This window comes from Arachis hypogaea, chromosome 3, assembly GCF_003086295.3.
Source record: "Arachis hypogaea cultivar Tifrunner chromosome 3, arahy.Tifrunner.gnm2.J5K5, whole genome shotgun sequence".
Lineage (NCBI taxonomy): Eukaryota > Viridiplantae > Streptophyta > Magnoliopsida > Fabales > Fabaceae > Arachis > Arachis hypogaea.
In genome coordinates, this window is record NC_092038.1 from 115,885,240 (window position 1) to 115,901,751 (window position 16,512).

A 16,512-nucleotide genomic window follows, 5' to 3' on the forward strand; every position below is an offset into this window, starting at 1 on the left:
CCTATTGGAATGAGAGAATGAAGATTTTTGTGCAAGCAGTGGACTACAGAGTTTGGAAAATTATTCTGGAGGGTCCTCAATTTCCAACCACCACAAGTACAGAAGGAGTAATCTCTCTCAAACCTGAAGCAACCTGGACCGAAGAAGACAGAAAGAAGGTGGGACTCAATGCCAAGGCTGTCAACTTGCTCAACTATGCTATCAGCTTCGAGGAATACCGACGGGTATCACGATGCACAACGGCAAAGAAAATCTGGGACAAACTTCAAATCACACATGAAGGAACCACCATAGTGAAGAAGAACCGGATAGACATGTTGAACAGAGAGTATGAAATGTTTGCAATGAAGGAAGGAGAATCTATTGATGAACTGTTCGAAAGATTCAACATCATCATTGTTGGCTTAGATGCTATGGGAATTACGTATCCTGATTCTGTGCTTGTGAGAAGAGTTTTGAGATGTCTCACTAAAGAGTGGGAAACTAAAGCATTAATCATTTCTGAGAGCAGTAGTTTAGATTCCATGACATATGATGACTTGAGAGGAAACCTACTTGCTTTTGAAAACACTTATTTGAAAAAAGATTAAAAAAAAAACAAAGGAATTGCTTTTACATCTGTTACTAACCCCCTGGATGATGAATCCAGTGATAATTCCTCTAAAAATGAATTTGTGTTGTTTGCTAAAAAATTCAGGAAAATGGTAAAGTTCAAGGAAAGAGACGAGGGAAGCAGCTCAAGAAAATAAAAGAAAGATTTCAGCAAGGTAACATGCTACAACTGCAAAGAGACTGGGCATTTTAAATCTGATTACCCTAAATTGAAGAAGGAAGAGAAGCCAAAGAGAGGAAAGGAAAAGGGACTGATGGCTTCATGGGAGGACTTGGAAAATGACTCAGAGGATGATGAAGAATCCAAGACCAAATCACAACCATGCCTCATGGCAGATCATATTGATCAGGTAATCTTCCACAACCCTGACACTGAAGATCTCCATCTTATGATAGACCACCTTTCTGAAAAAATTAGATGTTTCCTACTTGATAACCAAGATCTTGAACAACAAATCACCATTCTTAAGGCAGAAAATGGTTTTCTCAAAGACAAGCTAAGGGAGGCCGAAACTGCTTGTGATCTTGTTGAAGAAAATAAGCAGTTAAAAGCCCAACTTAGAAGCTGTGAAAGTGACCATCTGTTGTTGCATATGTAAACTGTTTTAAAGAAAATGAAGAGTTGTTGAAAAAGATTAAAAATCTTGAAAATGACTTAGCCAAGTTTACTCAAAGTTCTGAAAATTTAAATCAAATCTTGGCTAATCAAAAACCATTGTATGATAAAGCTGGCTTGGGGTTTCACAAGAATTTCAAATCTGTTGAAAAACCTTATTTTGAAAACATAGCCTCATCTTCAAATGATACAAGGTTTCAAAACCCAAAACAAAACAGTAACTCCAAGGTTTTGTAGACTATGCAACCGAAATGGCCACTTTCCCATTCAATACTTTTTTGGTGAAAGAATGATTAGTGACAAAATTTACAAAGTTGTTTTTTACTACAATGGCTTGGGACATAGGAGATGGTTTAATGTGAAAGGATCCAAGAAGATTTGGATACCTAAGGTCACTTGAGCTCATTTTGTAGGTTTTCCTAGCATCTAAGCGGAAAGACAATATATAGTATATGGACAGCGGATGTTCTAGGCATATGACCAGAAAGGCAACCTTCTTCATAAAGCTTGATGAATATGATAGAGAGTTTGTCACTTTTGGTGATGATGGTAAAGGAAAAATAGTGGCCATTGGAAAAGTTGGTAAAAGTTTTTCTTCTTGTATAAATGATGTTCTTCTTGTTGATGGTTTGAAACATAATTTATTTAGTGTTAGCCAATTGTGTGATCTTGTCTTTGAAGTTATTTTTAGAAAGTTTGTGTGTTTGGTTGTATGTGAAAAATCTGGGGATATTTTGTTTAAGGCTAAAAGGTGTAATAACGTGTATGGATTAACTCTTGAGGACTTGAAGGATCAAAAAGTAACATGTTTTACCTCTCTTGAATCAGAAAAATGGCTATGGCATAAGAAATTGGGTCATGCTAGCATGTACCAAATTTCTAAGCTAGTTAAGAAAAACTTGGTAAGAGGAATTCCAAATATTAAATTTGATAAGGATCTTACTTGTGATGCTTGTCAATTAGGAAAACAAGTAAAATCCTCTTTTAAAACAAAAGAAGGAATTTCAACCAAGAGGCCATTAGAGATGTTACACATTGACCTATTTGGACCAACAAGAACTCAAAGTTTAAGAGGGAAACACTATGGTTTAGTGGTGGTGGATGATTACTCTAGATTCGGTTGGGTATTTTTTCTTGCTCATAAAAATGATGCTTTTCATGCCTTTTCAACCCTTTGTAAAAGAATTCAAAATGAAAAAGATTTAAAAGTTTCCCATTTGAGAAGTGATCACGGAAAGGAATTTGAAAACCAAGACTTTGAAAAATTCTGTGACGATTTTGGAATTGCTCATAATTTTTCATTCCCTAGAACACCTCAACAAAATGGAGTTGTTGAAAAAAGGAATAGAAGCCTTCAAGAGATGACTAGGGCTATGTTGTGTGAAAATGAGGTTCCAAAATTTCTTTGGGCTGAAGCTGTGAATACAGCTTGTTATATTTTGAATAGGACTATATTTAGAAAAGGGTTGAAGAAAACTCCTTATGAGCTATGGAAAGGAACCCCTCCTAATCTTAAATATTTTCATGTTTTTTTGATGCAAAGTTTTGTGCTTAACAACAAAGAAAATCTTGGTAAATTTGATCCAAAATCTTATGAAGGAATGTTTGTTAAATACTCCACCACTAGCAAAGCTTATAGAATTTACCTCAAAGAGCGTAGAACCATAGAAGAATTCATACATGCATCATTTTGTGATTCTAATTCAATTCACAGTGCTGTGATAGATAATGATTCAGATCATGAAGATGTTATCAATAAAGAAACCAATGAAGAAAATTCCAAGTCTGCTCAAAATGAAGAATCTATTCGTCCAGTTTTGTCTCGTCAGAATGGAGGAGACATTTCTATTTTGTCTCCTGAGCCAGCAAGAGAATCTAGAACAGAGCAACCCACAGAAGCTCATCAAAGCTCAACACCACTTCGAAAGCCAAGAGAATGGAAGTCCATGAGGGGTTACCCTCATGACTTTATCATTGGTAATCCCTCTCAAGGTGTAACAACAAGATCCTCAACAAAAGGCAATCCGAACCTAGTAATTTTGCCCTCTTGTCACAAATGGAGCCCAACAATGTAAAACAAGCTCTTGAAGATCCATCATGGGTCAAAGCCATGCAAGAAGAGCTTGCTCAATTTGACAAGAATGAGGTTTGGACACTAGTACCTCATCGGTATGGTAAGAAGGTAACGGGTACTAAGTGGGTCTTTAAAAATAAACTTGGTGAGGATGGACAAGTTGTTCGTAACAAGGCTAGATTAGTGGCCCAAGGTTACGATCAAGAAGAGGGTATAGATTTTGATGAGTCTTTTGCTCCGGTAGCTAGAATGGAAGCAATTAGGTTGCTTTTTGCCTATGTTGCCCATAAGGGTTTCAAAATGTTTCAAATGGATGTTAAATGTGCTTTCTTTAATGGTTTTATTGATAGAGAAGTGTTTGTGGCACAACCCCCCCCCCCGGTTTTGAAGATAAAGAATTTTCAAACCATGTTTTCAAACTCTCTAAGGCTCTTTATGGCCTTAGTGCCTTCTTATTGGAAAATCAATTTCAAAGGGGCACCACGGATACTACTTTATTTATTAAAGCATCTAATGAGGATATTCTCTTAGTTCAAGTTTATGTGGATGACATTGTGTTTGGATCGGCCAATGAGTCCTTGTGTGAAGAGTTTGGAAAACTCATGACTAATGAGTTTAATGGGAGAACTAACTTTCTTTCTTGGTCTCCAAATTAAACAAACTCCTAGTGGCACCTTTATTCACCAAAGAGAGTATGCACTAGAACTAATCAAGAAATTTGGCCTAGAAAATTCTAAACCAATGGGAACACCAATGCATCCTAACACTAAACTTGAAAAGGATGATAATGGAAAAGATGTAAATGAAACAAGGTATAGAGGAATGATAGGTTCACTCATGTACCTTACCTCCTCTAGACCGAATATTGTTCAAAGTGTGGGTGTATGTTCAAGATTTCAATCTCACCCAAAAGAATCCCATCTTTCAGCCGTTAAGCACATCATTAGATACATTAAGGGAACTAGTGATTATGGTTTATGGTATCCAAAATCTGATGATTTTTGTGCAGTAGGGTTTTATGATGTAGATTATGCGAGAGATAGGGTGGATAGAAGGAGCACATCTGGCATGTGTTGCTTCCTTGGAAGCTCACTCAACATGTGGTCAAGCAAAAGGCAACCCACAGTGGCTCTATCCACAGCTGAAGCTGAATATATTTCTACATCTGCATGTTGTTCACAACTAATTTTGTTAAAAACACAGTTGGAAGATTACAAATTAAAGATCAATAGTGTACCTTTATTTTGTGATAATATGAGTGCCATAAACATCTCTAAAAATCCTATTCTGCACTCAAGAACCAAGCACATAGAAATTAAATATCATTTTATTAGAGAACATGTGCAAAATGGTACTATTGATATTCAATTTGTAAAATCTGAAGACCAACTTGTTGACATTTTTACAAAACCCCTATGTGAAGACAGATTCTGCACTTTGAGAAAAAGTTTGAGAATGATAGATCTAAGCTCTATTGATAACTTGTGAAATTTTTGATTCTGTTCAATTTTGTCTCATAGAAAAGCAGGAGATAAAAACCAGGATGTAATGAATGGGCCATGAGACAGAGGGAGACAGCGTTTGCATTAAATAGCTTGGGCCCCAAAATCTCTTTGATCTTGGCCTGGCCCGTTTTGCAGTTTGAAAGTGCCTTGATCATGATCTTGAAAGTTGTCTTATCAAAAGAGGAAGTTGTATGTCAAATCAAATCTTCATCCTCCCATCATCCCTTGATTCAAGGAACAAATCTTTTAGTTATTTTAATTTTAAATTTTCTTTTAGTTAATAACCGCGCCCTTTGATGGTCATTAACTCCCTCCATTATCTTTCTCCAATCAACATTTAATGCACCTCTAACCTCCCTCCACTCACCACAACCTTCGGCCTTCTCTTCACCTTCCTTCTCCATTCATCTTCTTCATATCATGAAAAAGCAACTTACCGTAAGGAGTAGCCGAACCAGAAATCCCCCATTCTCAACCCCTCAAACCTACACACATATCCACATACACTCCACATCCTCTTCATCTCACTCACCTCTAGGGATGTGCATGGGTCGGGTAAAACCGGGTTTGATGTGACCCAGATCCGGCCCGAAATATATATCGGGCCTATCTATTAGACCCGAACCCGGTCCTAGACCCGATGAAACCTATACACTTTCGGGCCACGATTATACCGGGGAAAAACCGGGTGAAAACCGGGCCATTAACATTACATTATCTTAATACCTTCTTATAAGCTAGCATGTGAAAATATCCAAATTTCTAAGGCTCAAACTATTATTTGACATGGTAAAATTCACTTAGAAAAACAAGAACCGACTCTTCTCTAAAATTAAAGCATAATCATAATCAATACTAATATTGTATAATAACACCAAATATTTAAATCAATACAAATAACACAACATTATGCATTAGTCTAAAATCTTATGCATTTTAAACATAAAACATTAACTTATAGTCTTATAATAACTAATAACACAAAATATTAAGGTTTACAATACTTAAATTCCATATAAGAATAGGCATCATCCATCACTAACAACACAAAATATTAATTGTGTATGATGACCGAGCCACCGGGCCGACTTCGGGCGACCCGAATCATGGCCTGGATCCGACCCGAAATAATGACCGGATCTATTTTTGAGACCCTTACCCGGCCCTAGACCCGATGAAATCACACCAAATTAGGCCCTAAAGTGCTCGAGGCCGGGCCGGGTCTTTGGGCCGGGCCGGGCCATGCACACCCCTACTCACCTCCATCCAAACAAACCGAGACCATGCGCAGGAAAGTGATAGCCCAGAAAATCTCAGGAAGAAGAAAATCTGAAAAGAACAAGGAACCAGTCGTGGAAGAAGAAGACGAGTCTCACACATCACCTCCTCTCTCACCACCGAAAAAGACTACCCCACATGCATCAGGAAAAAGTTCACAGAAGCCCAAAAGTTTTGTGTTACACAACACGATGGAACCGGCCAATTTGGAATCATTGGATTTCAAAAATAAGTTCAACAAACCCCATTCACACTATGATCCAGCCAGATTCAATTCATATGCCTCCTATGAATTCCACAAGGAAGTGTTGGATAATTGCCACCTCTATGCCACCTACCTAGTGAACTTAGACTCACTCATAGCAAAAGGAATCAATGTCTCTCCTCTATTTGAGAATCTAAAATGGACTTCTCTGCTCCATATTCAGAAACATGTTTACCCTGGATTGGTACGAGAATTCTATGCTAATATGATACTGATCGATGGTACCATTCACTCTTATGTGAAGCGGGTATACATGACTCTGAATTCAGAGACCATCAATGCTGCCCTAGGCTATACAGATGAGGGACCAAGAGCATACATGACTGAGAAATGGGATTCCCAGGTTGGAGTCACACACAAGGTTGCCCTGCAACACATTTGTGCTAACTTATCTGGCTTGGATGGCTCTATTCCTACTCACAAGGCCCTCGGACCAACAAACTCTCTTTTGCACCGAATCATCACTTATATTCTTACTCCTCAAAGTGGTTCACATAACAGAGTAATTGTTTCTGACTCTCTTGTACTCTTTGCTCTTGTTACTTCTTCTCATATCTCTTTCAGTTATCTTATGATAAGACACATGTGGGAATCTGTTAAGAGTACAAAAAAGGCAAATTTGCCTTATGGCATGTTTCTCACTAGTATCTTTGAATATTTTAAAGTTGATTTAACCAATGAAGCTGTAGAGAATAAGGTCTCAATGATTAAAGAAGGAGGAGCTATGAAGGGAACCAAAAGGAAGAAGTCAGTCCTCTCTGACAGTGAGTTTGAAAGTCGGCCTGAGTCTTCCAAGACAACAGAATCAATCAAAGAAATCCTCACTGAGTTCTCCAACATGACAAAGCTAATGGTGAAATCATACAAGGAAGCCCGCAAACTAGCCTATGAAAATGAAAGGGCTTGGGTCAAGTGCAAAGACAGGGTGGATCTAATGCTACAGAGTTTTGAGGAGGAGATGGATGCTGCCAGTGATGATGAGGTAGCTGGCTCTGAGTACAATTTATCTGATGATTGATAACTGTTTCTTTACATTTGATATTGGCTTGTTTTGGCTCAATCTGATACTGTAGTAGTTTGCCTAGATACTTTAGACCTATGACACTGTGATAAACTCTTGGTATTTTGATTATAATTTAGATATTTTGCTTCCAATGCCATTTTTTGCAGGTGCCCCTTTGATGACAAAGGGGGAGAAATGACTGAAAAATTGAAATTAAATAGGGGATAAAATCCTTTGTGGATTTATGATCACCCTTGTTTCAACTACTAGTTGTGATGATCTGGTTGATGCTTGTGATGCAGTTTTATGCATGTTGTACTTTGGATTAGAGATATGCATTTGATTGGTCTTAATTTATCTTATGGATGCAATCTGATTTACCTTGGTAAATATATTTTGGATTAGGAATATATTTGATTTACCTTGGTGAATATGTTTGCTATTTTTGATTAAGAATATTTTATTTTTGGCAGTTCCTTAAAGTTATGATATGAAAATTCTGATAGCTGCCATGTTTTGAGATGATCATGCTTGATTAAAAATATTTTTCATGCTCTGATTATTTTGCTCTGATATGTTGATTGGAAAATATTTTCGAATAGATTGAATAACAACTTCTTGAAGCAGCAAAAATATCTTTGGTTGATATATACTCAACTGCTTTGTATGTTTGAGCAGAAAATCAATTTTATGATAACAAATGAGTTTTGTTTATCACTCCAGTTCTGCTCATAAATCAAGCCATTCAACATCTTGCATTTAATATGTTGAATAACATTGTTGCATTAGACTTGACAAAAATTGTTACAGATATAAAGCTTCCCTTGGTAAAATAGCATACATTTAGGGGGAGCCATGTGACAATTGGAAAGGGGGAGAAATACTAATCTTCAAATGGAGTACTCAATACTCTAATCTTTAATTTCTTTCCATTTCAATTTTTAATAATGTTTGTCATCAAGGGGGAGATTGATGAGTTTGAAAAACTCTAAATTTAATTTGATGATGAACAAACATTATTAAAGCAATTATTGACAAAATTATTAATTTGATCTTAATTCATACATACTTAATTAATAATTTTGTGTGTGCAGATTTGTTATTGGGCCAAAAAGAAAAGAGAAGACCTTAAGCCCAATAAAATTAAATTTCAGCCTTGAGCAATAATGTCATATGAATGTTGGCTAAAGTGTTTTATTGTTTGGGCCAGATTAATTTACTATTGCTACAAGCCCAATTAAAATCTTTGCTAAATAGACCAAAGCTTGGTCCGAAACCATTAAGCAAAGAAAGCAAAGTCACAATGCTTCCAACGGATCCCACCTTTCAAGTTGTGATGGATTTCAAATTCAATTAACTTGAAATAACTTGCATTGGAAATATGAGAGAGGTTTAGCATTTGATTTGATGGACATCATCAATGCTACACGCTACCTAAAGCAAGGGAAGTGGGAACTTTAGTTTCTTTATCACATTCATTAATTATTATTCAAGTTTCTCTTTCTTCACTCTTATCTCTCTTCTCCTACTTCTGTCATATCAACAGAGAAAGCATGGAAGCTAAAGCTAGCCACCAAAGAGATGAAGATTCAAGCAACAAGATCATCACAATGATGGAAAGAAAAAGAAAATAAAAAGTATACTGTGGCTGAGATTTTCATCACTTATGGTAAGATTTGGTGAAGAGATTTTAGCTTCTCCATACCAAAAATGGAAGAAGAAGATTTCGGTCAGAGGAAGAAGATCCTTGGAGGGATGGCATGTCTCTGATTCTACTTAACCACCACAGGAGGTAGCTATAGTAGCTATGTGATGGAAGAGGCAGAGGATGGAGCAGATGAAGCTGTCATCATCATGAAGCATCAAGGGCTAGGAGTTCATCTTGGAGCGCAAGGCAAGATAGAAGGCTTGGATTGATGTTTATTGGTGACCAAGGAAGAACCAGAGGTAATTGCATGTTGGTTATTACATTCGGTTACTTCTCCTCTCTCTGTGGCCGAACCGGTTTGCATGAAGAAGAAGAAGATTAGCTTGGTTCTTTTGGTTTCCACCGTGGAGGCTTCTCCCTCTATAAATAAGGGAGAACAGCCAGGGCTTGAAGCAAGGAGTGAGAGTGCAAGGCACAGTATTCACATAGCTACCTAAGCTAACAGAAGTTCTTCTCCTTCAATGTTCTTCATTTTATATTTTTCTGTTTAATTTTGTCTGTCTTGAGTCTCATGGAAAAAGGCAAATATTGAGGTTTGTAAGAAAAAGCCATAGAGCGAAAAAAGCAGAGTGAGTAAAATTAAAAGAAAAAAGCCATAGATGTTCTAGAGGTCCTTTGTACATTTGTGTTGTGTTTCATGATTTTGTGAAAATCCCCTTGTAAGTTGGGTTAGCACTTTACAGTTGAAAGCTTGGTAGTGACCAAGTCAAGTTCATTTTTGGGTTTAGAATCTGGACTTGTCCCAGATAAGAAGGGTAGTTCCTAGGGAGAATTGGTGTTTGTAATCAAAGAAGATTATAGTGAAATTTTATCATTGTTGTGATGGAGACTGGATGTAGGCTGCACTGCACTTAGCAGCTGAAACAGGATATATTTGAGTGTAATTTTCTCTCTTTTCTACTCCATTTCTGTTTCTGCTGCACAGGAGATAAAACTGAAAAATATCTCGTGCCGGGTCATGAGATAAAAAGAAAAAGTCTCGTGGATGGGTACGAGACAAAAATAAAAAAGTCTCCAGAAGTTGTTTCAAAGACCAGCAAGAATTATTAAGCAAAAAGGGGCTAAGATTCAACCCCCCATTCTCTTAGCCACTGAAACCATCATGTTTAGATTGCTTTTATTAATAAAAACTAGTGTATGTTCCCGTGTCCTACACGGAATAATACATAAAATTATATAAATTTTTTATTAAATTTAAATAAAAAATGTACATAGTAATTATTATTATAAATATTTTACAATTTAAAAATATTAAAAATAATTAATATTTATTTTAATCAATTTAAATTTATTGAATGGTCATCTCATTGGCCCACTTAAACAAGTATTTGGAGTTTGAATCTCGCCTTGTGTGTATCACAATCCATTAGTTAGCGACAGACCCTTAATAAATAGAGCATCAATATATGGTGGATTAATTCTCGACTTGCTAAGTTAGGAAATCCATAGAAAAAAAATTGTATTTGTCTTTAAAATAAATTAATTTTTCATTAATAAAAATACTTATTTATTTTTGTCTTTGTTGAAATTTACTTGGGACAATTTTATTTATTTCTATCGTATTTATTCTTGAAATCAAAATAATATGATCAACATTATTACTTGTTAAAACTTTACATTTTATGAAATAATTTTTAAATTTTCAAATTCATAAACTTATGTCATTACAAAAGTTATTAGATCGATTAATAATTTTTGGTAATATGGTGTATCGAAATACCATCGTTGAGTATTAGTTAGTGTGAAAAGAAATTGATGAGCGGATAATTTATATGCTTTTTGGCATTGTTTTTAGTATGTTTTTAGTATGATCTAGTTAGTTTTTAGTATATTTTTATTAGTTTTTAGTTAAAATTCACTTTTCTGGACTTTACTATGAGTTTGTGTGTTTTTCTGTGATTTCAGGTATTTTCTGGCTGAAATTGAGGGACCTGAGCAAAAATCTGATTCAGAGACTAAAAAGGACTGCAGATGCTGTTGGATTCTGACCTCCCTGCACTCGAAGTAGATTTTCTGGAGCTACAGAAGCCCAATTGGCGCGCTCTCAACAGCGTTGGAAAGTAGACATCCTGGGCTTTCCAGCAATATATGATAGTCCATACTTTGCCCAAGATTTGATGGCCCAAACCGGCGTTCAAAGTCACCCTCAGAATTCCCAGCGTTAAACGCCGGAACTGGCACAAGAATGGGAGTTAAACGCCCAAACTGGCATAAAAGCTGGCGTTTAACTCCAAGAAGAGTCTCTACACGAAAATGCTTCAATGCTCAGCCCAAGCACACACCAAGTGGGCCCGGAAGTGAATTTTTATGTCATTTACTCATCTCTGTAAACCCTAGGCTACTAGTTCTCTATAAGTAGGACCTTTTACTATTGTATTGAGATATCTGGGTAGTTATCTTTGTTCTGATGCTATCTTAGATCATTGGGAGGCTGGCCATTCGGCCATGCCTAGACCTTGTTCTTATGTATTTTCAACGGTGGAGTTTCTACACACTATAGATTAAGGTGTGGAGCTCTGCTGTACCTCGAGTATTAATGCAATTACTATTGTTCTTCTATTCAATTCCGCTTGTTCTTGTTCCAAGATATCACTTGTTCTTCAACTTGATGAATGTGATGATCCGTGACACTCATCATCATTCTCACCTATGAACGTGTGCCTGACAACCACCTCCGTTCTACCTTAGATTGGGTGAATATCTCTTGGATTCCTGATACACGATGCATGGTTGGTCGCCTGACAACCGAGCGCTCGCCTGACAACCGAGCCAGCCATTCCGTGAGATCAGAGTCTTCGTGGTATAGGCTAGAACTGATGGCGGCATTCAAGAGAATCCGGAAGGTCTAACCTTGTCTGTGGTATTCTGAGTAGGATTCAATGATTGAATGACTGTGACGAGCTTCAAACTCCTGAGGGCGGGGCGTTAGTGACAGACGCAAAAGAATCACTGGATTCTATTCCGGCCTGATTGAGAACCGACAGATGGATAGTCGTGCCGTGACAGGGTGCGTTGAACATTTCCACTGAGAGGATGGGAGGTAGCCACTGACAACGGTGAAACCCTTGCATAAGCTTGCCATGGAAAGGAGTAAGAAGGATTGGATGAAGACAGTAGGAAAGCAGAGGGACGGATGGGACCAAGCATCTTCATACGCTTATCTGAAACTCCCACCAATGAATTACATAAGTATCTCTATCTTTATCTTTATGTTTTATTCGTATATCACCCATATCCATTTGAGTTTGCCTGACTAAGATTTACAAGGTGACCATAGCTTGCTTCATACCAACAATCTCTGTGGGATCGACCCTTACTCGCGTAAGGTTTATTACTTGGATGACCCAGTACACTTGCTGGTTAGTTGTGCGAAGTTGTGTTTATGCCATGGTATTGAACACCAAGTTTTTGGGTTCATCACCGGGGATTAATTTATTTGTGAAAAGTAGTGATCACAATTTCGTGCACCAAGTTTTTGGCGCCGTTGCCGGGGATTGTTGAGTTTGGACAACTGACGGTTCATCTTGTTGCTTAGATTAGGTATTTTTTTTTCTTCAGAGTTCTTAAGAATGAATTCTAGAGTTTCATGATGATCTGTTGAAGTCTGGCTGGCTGTGAAGCCATGTCTAATTTTATTGGACCGAGGTTTCAACTTATCATCACAAGAGCATGTTAATTTCTATCAATCTTGCTGTTGGAGCAGTGATCTGCTAAGGCTTGGCTGGCCATTGGCTATGTCTAGTGTTTTGGACCGAAGCTTTCTTTGAAAGCTTGGCTGGCTGTGAAGCCATGTCTAATTCCTGGACCGGAGTCTTAGACTAAACATTGCATGATTCTTGGAATTCTCATTAAGAATTTTGATACCTTTATTTTCTTTTTCCACTTAATTTTCGAAAAACACAAAAAAAAAGTACAAAATCATAAAATCCAAAAATATTTCTTGTTTGAGTCTAGAGTCTCATGTTAAGTTTGGTGTCAATTGCATGTTTCTGTTCTTCTTGCATTCATGCATGTGTCTTCATTAATCTTCAAGTTGTTCTTGATGATTTCATTGCTCTGATTTTTAAATTCTCTTGACTTGAGTGTTTTGTGTGTCTCATATGCATTCTCATTTTGTCAGTGTCAGTAGTATACAAACTGCTAAGTTTGGTGTCTGCATGCATTGTTTAATTGATTTTAGTTGCATTTTGATTATTCCTCATTATTAAAAATCCAAAAAGATTTTTAATTTGTGTCTTTTCAAGTCAATAATACAGAGGATTGAAGATTCAGAACATACAGCAGAGGAACTACACAGAAAAAGCTGGGCGTTCAAAATGCCCAGTGAAGAAGACAGACTGGCGTTTAAACACCAGCCAGGGTGCCTGGCTGGGCATTTAACGCCCAAAAGGGTAGTGGTTTGGGCGTTAAACGCCAGAATGTGCACCATTCTGGGCGTTTAACGCCAGGATGGCACAAGAGGGAAGATTCTATTTTCAATGCAATTTTTTTCAGGTTTTCAAAATTTTTCAAAATCAAATCTTTTTCAAATCATATCTTTTCAATCAAATCTTTTTCAAAATCAATTTCTTTCCATTTTCAAAGATACTTGCTATCAATTAATGGTTTGATTCAACATTTCAAGTATGTTGCCTTTTCTGTTGAGAAAGGTTTAATGTTTGAATCATATCTTTTCTTGTTAGCCAAGTTATTAATTTTTAAAATCAAATCTTTTTTAAAATGTTTTTCAAATCATATCTTCTCAATCACATCTTTTTAAAACTAATCATATCTTCTTAACCACATCTTTTTCAAAATAGTTTTCAATCAAATCTTTTTGATTTCTAATTTCAAAATCTTTTTCAAAAATCACTTCACTTCCTTCTCAATCATGGTTTTCGAAAATCAATTAAAGTTTTTCAAAATGTTTTCAAAATCTTTTACTTAATTTTCGAAAATTACTTCCCCTCTTCTCACATCTTTCTATTTATGGACTAACACTATTCCTTAATGCACAATTCGAACTCCATCTTCTTTGATAAGTTCGAATTCTTCTACTTCTGCCTTCTATTTTTCTTTTCCTCTAACACTTCAAGGAATCTCTATACTGTGACATAGAGGATTCTATATTTCCTTGTTCTCTTCTCTTTCATATGAGCAGGAGCAAAGACAAAAGCATTCTTGTTGAGGCTGATCCTGAACCTGAAAGGACCTTGAAGCGAAAGCTAAGAGAAGCTAAGGCACAATTCTCTGTAGAGGACCTAACAGAAATCTTCAAAGAAGAAGAAAACATGGCAGCCGAAAACAACAACAATGCCAACAATGCAAGGAAGGTGCTGGGTGACTTTACTACACCTACTCCCAACTTCTATGGGAGAAGCATCTCTATCCCTGCCATTGGAGCAAACAACTTTGAGCTTAAGCCTCAATTAGTTTCTCTAATGCAACAGAATTGCAAGTTCCATGGACTTCCATTGGAAGATCCTCATCAATTTTTAGCTGAGTTCTTGCAAATCTGTGACACTGTCAAGACTAATGGGGTTGACCCTGAGGTCTACAGACTTATGCTATTCCCTTTTGCTGTAAGAGACAGAGCTAGGATATGGTTGGACTCACAACCTAAAGAAAGCCTGAACTCTTGGGAAAAGCTAGTCAATGCCTTCTTGGCAAAGTTCTTTCCACCTCAAAAATTGAGTAAGCTTAGAGTGGAAGTCCAAACCTTCAAACAGAAGGAAGGAGAATCCCTCTATGAAGCTTGGGAAAGATACAAACAATTAATTAGAAAGTGTCCCACTGATATGCTTTCTGAATGGAGCATCATAGGTATTTTCTATGATGGTCTCTCTGAACTATCCAAAATGTCTTTGGATAGCTCTGCTGGAGGATCTCTTCATTTGAAGAAGACGCCTACAGAAGCTCAAGAGCTGATTGAAATGGTTGCAAATAACCAATTTATGTACACTTCTGAAAGGAATCCTGTGAACAATGGGACTAATCAGAAGAAAGGAGTTCTTGAGATTGAGACTCTGAATGCCATATTGGCTCAGAACAAAATATTGACTCAACAAGTCAATATGATTTCTCAAAGTCTGTCTGGAATGCAAAATGCACCAGGTAGTTCTAAGGAGGCTTCATCTGAAAAAGAAGCTTATGATCCTGAGAACCCTTCAATGGAAGAGGTGAATTACATGGGAGAACCCTATGAAAACACCTATAATCCTTCATGGAGAAATCATCCAAATCTCTCATGGAAGGATCAACAGAGACCTCAACAAGGTTTCAACAATAATAATGGTGGAAGAAACAGGTTTAGCAATAGCAAGCCTTTTCCATCATCTTCTCAGCAACAGACAGAGAGTTCTAAGCAGAACCACTCTGACTTAGCAACCATGGTCTCTGATCTAATCAAAACCACTCAAAGTTTCATGACAGAAACAAGGTCCTCCATTAGAAACTTGGAGGCACAAGTGGGTCAGCTGAGCAAGAAAATTACTGAACTCCCTCCTAGTACTCTTCCAAGCAATACAGAAGAAAATCCAAAAGGAGAGTGCAAGGCCATCAACATGGCCGAATTCGGAGAGGAAGGAGAGGCAGTGAACGCCACTGAGGAAGATCTCAATGGATGTCCACTGGCCTCCAATGAGTTCCCCAATGAGGAACCATGGGAATCTGAGGCTCAAAATGAGACCATAGAGATTCCATTGGACTTACTTCTGCCATTCATGAGCTCTGATGAGTATTCTTCCTCTGAAGAGGATGAGTATGTCACTGAAGAGCAAGTTGCTAAATACCTTGGAGCAATCATGAAGCTAAATGACAAGTTATTTGGAAATGAGACTTGGGATGATGAACCCCCTTTGCTCATCAAAGAACTGGATGACTTGTCTAGGCAGAAATTACCTCAAAAGAGACAGGATCCTGGGAAGTTTTCAATACCTTGTACCATAGGCACCATGACCTTCAAGAAGGCCTTGTGTGACTTAGGGTCAAGTGTAAACCTCATGCCTCTCTCTGTAATGGAGAAGCTAGGGATCTTTGAGGTGCAAGCTGCAAAAATCTCACTAGAGATGGCAGACAATTCAAGAAAACAAGCCTATTAACTTGTAGAGGATGTTTTGGTAAAAGTTGAAGATCATTACATCCCTGCTGATTTCATAGTCCTAGAGACTGGGAAGTGCATGGATGAATCCATCATCCTTGGCAGACCCTTCCTAGCCACACGAAAGGCTGTGATTGATGTTGATAGAGGAGAATTGATCATTCAAGTGAATGAAGAATCCTTTGTGTTTGAAGCTCAAGGATATCCCTCTGTCACCATGGAGAGGAAGCATGAAGAGCTTCTCTCAAAACAGAGTCAAACAGAGCCCCCACAGTCAAACTCTAAGTTTGGTGTTGGGAGGCCACAACCAACTTCTAAGTTTGGTGTTGAACCCCCATATTCAAACTCTAAGTTTGGTGTTGGGAGGTTCCAA

At 37.4% G+C, this 16,512-nt stretch overlaps 1 non-coding gene across 1 annotated transcript; it reads right to left on the reverse strand.

The window, feature by feature from the left end:
• Nucleotides 1-14,736: 14,736 nt before the first annotated feature.
• On the reverse strand, nucleotides 14,737-14,844 carry LOC112793213 (small nucleolar RNA R71). Its single transcript, XR_003197916.1, has one exon. It is a non-coding gene; the product is annotated as a small nucleolar RNA R71 (small nucleolar RNA).
• Between the last annotated feature and the right edge of the window lie 1,668 nt (nucleotides 14,845-16,512).